The sequence below is a fragment of the Oratosquilla oratoria genome, unplaced genomic scaffold (genome assembly GCF_046742065.1).
Source record: "Oratosquilla oratoria isolate Oo_2021 unplaced genomic scaffold, ASM4674206v1 SCAFFOLD50, whole genome shotgun sequence".
NCBI lineage: Eukaryota > Metazoa > Arthropoda > Malacostraca > Stomatopoda > Squillidae > Oratosquilla > Oratosquilla oratoria.
Genome location: NW_027467714.1, coordinates 3108341 through 3115000, shown reverse-complemented (window position 1 = coordinate 3115000; position 6660 = coordinate 3108341). Strand labels below are relative to the sequence as shown.

The 6660-nt window shown below is 46.1% G+C and overlaps 1 pseudogene; it reads left to right on the top strand.

The window, feature by feature from the left end:
- Window positions 1–324: 324 nt before the first annotated feature.
- LOC143023536 (uncharacterized) lies at window positions 325–1708 on the top strand (annotated as a pseudogene).
- Window positions 1709–6660: the final 4952 nt, after the last annotated feature.

The following is a 6660-nucleotide window of genomic DNA, read 5'->3' as shown; positions in this document are numbered from 1 at the left end:
GGCCACACCCATATCGACCTGGCAGCCCAGCTAACGTACTCCTCCCCAGTAGGAGCCCTCCTCTAAAAAAGAAGGATCATCTTAAACACTCCATCACATCTACTGTCAGGAGCAACCCCCCCGAACTCACAACACCACCGCAAGCTAAAAGACAGTCCCTAAATCGGATACCTCCGCTGGGACGCAAAAAAAAAAAAAAAAAAAAAAAAAAGACAAGGCATGTCAGTTTTACTGAGCTACTCAACCATGTCAGACGAGCTACAGGTCATCACGTCCCAGAAAGGTGGTGAGAAGATCCTTCTCAAGGGCTTCATGTACACCAAGAAGAACGTTTCCAAGAAGACCGGTGAAGTCATCTGGAGGTGTGTGCGGCGTGATCTCAAGTGTTCCGCTCGCCTGTGGACCACTGAGAGCCTGAGTGACCACAGGCTGGATGGTGAGCATGACCACCTTTCAGACCGTGTGGCATGCGAGGTGGCAACTGTTCGCCAGTCTATGAAGAGGAAGGCTACTGTCACCAACGACCACCCCAACCAGATCCTCAGCTTCACCATCGCCGACCTGGACGACGAGGTCAAGGCACGGATGCCTAGACCTGAGACCAGCAAGCGTGTCCTGCGTCGAGTCCGGTCTGCTAACCGACCTCGGGATCCGCAGTCTCTGCAGGAGTTGGATATCTCAGGTACCTCGTCTTTGACAACGGTCCTGAGGCTGATGAGCGTGTCATTATCTTCGCCTCCCCTGCTCATCTGGAGAAGCTCATCGCCTCTGATGAGTGGTGCATGGACGGCACCTTCTCCGTCGCTCCTAGACTCTTCACCCAGCTCTACGTCATCCAGGGTCGCGTCGGTGAGGGCTACCTTCCACTGGCCTTTGCCTTTCTCCAGCGCAAGACACAGATCAGCTACGAGCAGGTTTTTCGTGTCTTGGATGAGCACGGCTGCGACCCCGCCAGCGTCGTGGTGGACTACGAGAGGCCTGTGGAGCTGGCCCTTCGGGTGGTGTTCGGAGAGCAGATCCAGGTCCGGTTCTGCTTTTACCACCTGAGCCAAACCATCTGTAGGCAGATCCAGGGCCTGGGCCTGAAGAACCTGTATGAAGAGGACCCCGAGTTCCGCCTCTTCTGTGGCCAGCTGGATGCCCTGGCGTTCCTACCCCCCAAGGACGTCAAGGCTGGCATGGCTCTTCTCCGGTCCACCATGCCCGACGATGCTGCTGACTTAGTGGAGTACTTTGACGCCACTTACGTCTCCGGGCAGCTCCGTCACCAGCGTAGAGACACCACCACCCCTGGAGTCATCAAGCCTATCCGCCTTAGCCGCAGTCCACCCATGTTCCCTGCTGACCGGTGGAACCAGCATCACGCTACTCTAGCCAACGAGCCACGCACCAACAACATCTGCGAGGGCTGGAATAACAAGTTCTCCAGCCTAGTTGGTCTCGCGAATCCAACCATCTGGAAGCTCATTGAGTGCCTCCAGGCGGAGGCAGCCGCCGTTGATGCAGTCCTCCTCTAGGATGACCGTGGTGTCCGTCAGAACAAGCGGTCGAAGCGGTGCTACATCGAGCTCAAGGTTCGCCTCTATAATCTGGTGACCGACTACAAGGAGGGCAGGAAGACCATCCCAGAGTTCCTGCGTGGCATCAGTCACAACCTGCGTGGTGGCCAGCCCAACGTCTAGGCTAAATACAATTGACATTGTATCTAGCTAAATACAATTGACATTTCTGAAACGTTTGCTTACACAATTGGCTCATAGATTGATGGGTTGGGTCGTGTATAAGATATTCGATAAAATATCAAATATCAAATATTATTGTACTTTGTGTTTATATATAGAGATTCTCCTGAATTTAAGGGTTGTTATAAAACCACAATTAACTATGACCCAAAATGTATAAACAGTTGATAAAAATCAATATTTGTTGAAAAAAAAATGGGGACATTTTGTCCTAAATATTGGGGACATTTTGTCCTAAATATTGGGGACATTTTGTCCCGGGGGTGCAGATTTCAGGACATTTTGTCCGGGGATATTTTGTCCTACATTCGTCTAGAAAAGGTAGTTGTTCGTCTATCTCATTTTCGATCGTGAATTGGATGTTAGAATTCACACTATTTAGATTAGATAATAAGTTTTCAATTTTAGTATTGTAGTGGGTAATCACTAAAACATCGTCCACATATCTTAGCCATACAGTATTTTCAGATATCATGGCTAAGATACGTGGACGATGTTTTAGTGATTACCCACTACAATACTAAAATTGAAAACTTATTATCTAATCTAAATAGTGTGAATTCTAACATCCAATTCACGATCGAAAATGAGATAGACGGACAACTACCTTTTCTAGACACCGTATTAATAAGATCAGGATGTGGCGTTAAATTTAAAGTTTACAGGAAACCAACGAATAAAAATGACTTCATTCATTACTACAGTGCACATAATAAGAGGACAAAGACTGGTGTGTTGATAGGCCTGTTCTTAAGAGCATTTCGTATTTGCAGTGACGAATTTCTAGCGGATGAAATTAAAATTATTAAAACAACTTTTGAAGGGCTCAAATACCCCAGAGGGTTACTTTGCACCCTGGAGGAGAAGGCTCGTAGTATACTACGCAACAAAAGAGAAAAGTCCAACACTAAGTATTGGGTGGTCCCAAATTCCAATCTAACGAGAGACCTAGACAAAATCTTATCGTCCTCCAACATTCGTCTTGCGACTTCCACAGGTACGAAAGTAAAGGACCTTTTAATCAAGAAGAAAGACCCAACCTTAAATATAAACAGCGTAGTTTACGAAATCCCGTGTGGTGGATGTGACAGAAAATACATCGGTGAAACCGGCAGAGGCTTAGACACCAGATTAAAAGAACACCGAGCAGATGTAAGACACCACAGGGTTAGTAGTGCAATAGTTAACCATGTCGACGAAAGAGGCCATCTACCAAAATGGGACCAGGCAAAAATTCTCATGGATAACATTACACGGCAGGAAAGAAAGGCGATGGAGTCCGTTTTTATCAACATCCATGATAACATTAATAAGAGGACTGGGGATTTAATATGGGCTAAAGCAGCAGCACACTTTGTCGTAATGAATAATAAGCCCAGAGCCCCTGATCCAGACGGACGTTTCAGCCACTCAAACAACAGGCGGATAATTGGTCCACCCGCTGTGACAGCCCGCCACACCGACTGATGAGGTCGAGTGGGGGACCAACCTGACACTTTGCCACGTTCCTTCTTTTGTCATATATATTGACCAACTTGACTTCAAACTATGTTCCTCTGCTCTGGTTACGGACCGATCTCTTCGTTGACGTCGGCAGGCGGGTTTACACAGCCCGTCTGCCCCCCCTCGCACCGCCACTGGATTAACTCTACAGGACTTCAAACCCAAACCCTGGGGAAAAACAGGCTACGCTCGCCCCACCTGTGGCTTATCAGGACCGCCCTCTACACGCGGGAAGTGACTTCAACTCACTTCCCGTAAGATACACACATACACCTCTCACGAACAGTGCCACAACACACGCACAAACATCTACACTTACTTTTTCTTCGACTAAAATTCGCTTCCTTTCTAACTTTCTCTTCTACTACATCTTCTCATTTCAGTTTACCTCCCACTAAAGATTTTTCCGTTTTCCACCTTTCTCTACTACTACGCCTCCTACCATTTTCTAAACTTTCGTTGGTGATCCTAATCCTAACCCCGGCGTCAAGCGCTACCCTCCAAGCTCCCGGTCCATTTCTCCCGAGCCACGACCACCAATAAACCCCTAATCGCTCGCAATTCGCCCGGTGGCAATAGCCCTCTTTTATACACTACTATCTTTTCATTTTCTTACAGACATTCTTCCCCTCCCACAAAAACCGATCCCGCGCAAGCGAGGTGGTCTTTCCTTGGAATCCAGAATCAGAATCCTCTGAAGAAGCCACTCAGGCGAAACTAGTCAGGAATAAAAGTATTTCCCTCAGCCCGTGTTCCCTTCACCTCCTATCCACATTCGTCACAATGTATACACAACAACAACAACAACAACAACAACCAACAACAACCAACAACAACAACAACAACAACAACAACAATAATAATAACTGAAATATTTAATAAATCGGTAGATACTGGTTTTGTGCCTACTGCTTGGAGGCAAGCAAACGTTGTTCCTGTTTTTAAGAAGGGAGATAGATTGTCTATATGCAACTACAGGCCAATCAGTTTGACATCGGTTATAGGAAAAATGCTTGAATCAGTAATAGTAAGTAGACTCAGAGAACACATTGAAAGACATAATTTAATTCGTGATTCACAGCATGGTTTCACCAAGGGTAAGTCATGTGAGACTAATCTTCTATCCTTTTACACTAAAGTATATAAGGCGTCAGATAACAATGATAATTACGATGTTATTTACCTTGACTTTAGCAAAGCGTTCGACAAGGTGCAACACCACAGACTACTAAATAAAACTAAAGCCCATGGCATAGGAGGAAAAGTGTTAGAATGGATTAGAGCTTGGATTAATAACAGAAAACAGCGGGTCACCATAAATGGAGTAAAATCTAGGTGGGGCAATGTTACTAGTGGGATCCCCCAGGGCTCGGTTTTGGGTCCCCTGTCGTTCAATATGCACATAAACGACTTAGACGAAGGGATAAATAGTGATGTTAGTAAGTTTACGGACGACACGAAAATAGGACGCCTTATTAGGTCAGGAGACGACGCAGAGATTCTGCAGGATGATCTTGACAAATTGTTCACATGGTCGGTGAAATGGCAAATGAACTTCAATATCTCTAAGTGTAGCGTGTTACACGTAGGGCTACACAACCCCGAAAATAGATATAGCTTAGATAAAACGCTTTTAGAGAAAACTGAGTGCAAGAGAGACTTGGGAGTTCTAGTGAATCCGGACCTTAAAACCAGGAAACAGTACATTAGCGCCAAGAATAAAGCTAACAGAGCATTAGGTTTCATTGCTAGGACGGTAACGAATAGAAGTGCAGAGGTAATTATTAAACTCTATCTAGCGATAGTTACACCCATCCTTGACTATGCGGTACAGTTTTGGTCTCCGTCCTACAGAATGGACATCAATTCACTAGAATCAGTACAGAGAAGAATGACCAAAATGATACATGGACTCGGAAATTTGCCTTACGAAGAGAGGCTTAGGCACCTTAACTTACACTTTCTGGAAAGACGCAGAGTGCGGGATGGTGTAATAGAAGTGTTCAAGTGGTTCAAAGGCTTTAACATGGGTGATGCAAACAAGGTCATCATATTAAAACAACAGGGCAGGACTCGCAGTAATAGTTATAAACTGGACAAATTTAGATTTGAAAAGGAAATAGGCAAGAATTGGTTTACTAATAGGGTGCTCGACGAATGGAATAAACTTATTAACCATGTAGTAAGCGCTGAAACTATCAGTTACTTTAAGGAATGATTAGACAACTTTATGGATGGGGATGACGGGTGGTGATGGATACGGAGCTGCCTAGTGTAGGCCTTATGGTCTCTTGCAGTCTCCTTCATTCTTATGTTCTTATGTTCTTATGTTCTTATGTTCTTATGTTCTTATGTTCTTATGTTCTTATGTTCTTATGTTCCTCCCCTTTGTTGACATTGCCAAGGTGATGTCATAAAAAGTCCCAACCTTCTTCATTGGCGACTTCAACTGCAGACATGCTGACTGGAGCCCTGGAACGCACAGCAGCACAGTGAATCGGTAGCTGCACTCTTTCACTATACTTCACCGGCTGAAGTTCCTAGGTCCGGACTTTCCCACATTCATAGGTCATGGATTGCAGGGTATGCCGGACCTGGTGTTCTCCAACAGCCGAGGTTTCTTCCTCAACTCAACTATCTCACCCGGTACCCCCACCCTTTCCGACCATATACCCTTAATCCTTCGCATCTCCACCTCACCCATCCTTATCCCCAGTGAGCCTCGGTTACGCCACAGTCAGGCCGACTGGGAAATCTTCAAAAACACTCTTATGACATACACCAACACAAACATGAACAACGCTCCACATGCAGCGATAGAGCAGGAATGGCGCTTACTTACAAAGTTTGTCAAAAACGCGGTAAAAAAGCACATTCCTAGAACAAAACACCGCAAGGTTGCCACGTTCACCGCTTCTATGCGCACTAACAGATTACGCATTGCACTACAGAACAGATTTACAGATCTATTACAAACACCCCTAGAGGCCCGTGACGCTATCCTACAAGACATGCACTGGGTACAGAGGAGCCTGAGGAAGTCCCTCTACATCGATTCACATCGTGAGGAGGAGCAACTGATGGCCTCGCTCTCCGGCGCCTGTGCGACGGACCCTTCCAAGTTCTGGAGGACTGTCAAACGACAGCTGGAAGAGTGCCCTGTGCCTCCACCCAAGGTCATCAACCATCTGAACCACTCTGCACACTCTCCCCAACACCAAGCTGACCTTCTGGCATCAGCATGGAGTGAGGCTTTTAAGCCCCATCCTGTGCAGGGACCACATTGCTTTAGCACCTTGCACAGTGTTAACTCTTTCATGAATAGGTGTAGTGACCTCATTCCCGACGAGACTATTGATCTCTCTCAGTTAGATGAAGATGATCCTCTTATTTGCCCCATCTTTTTGGAGGAGGT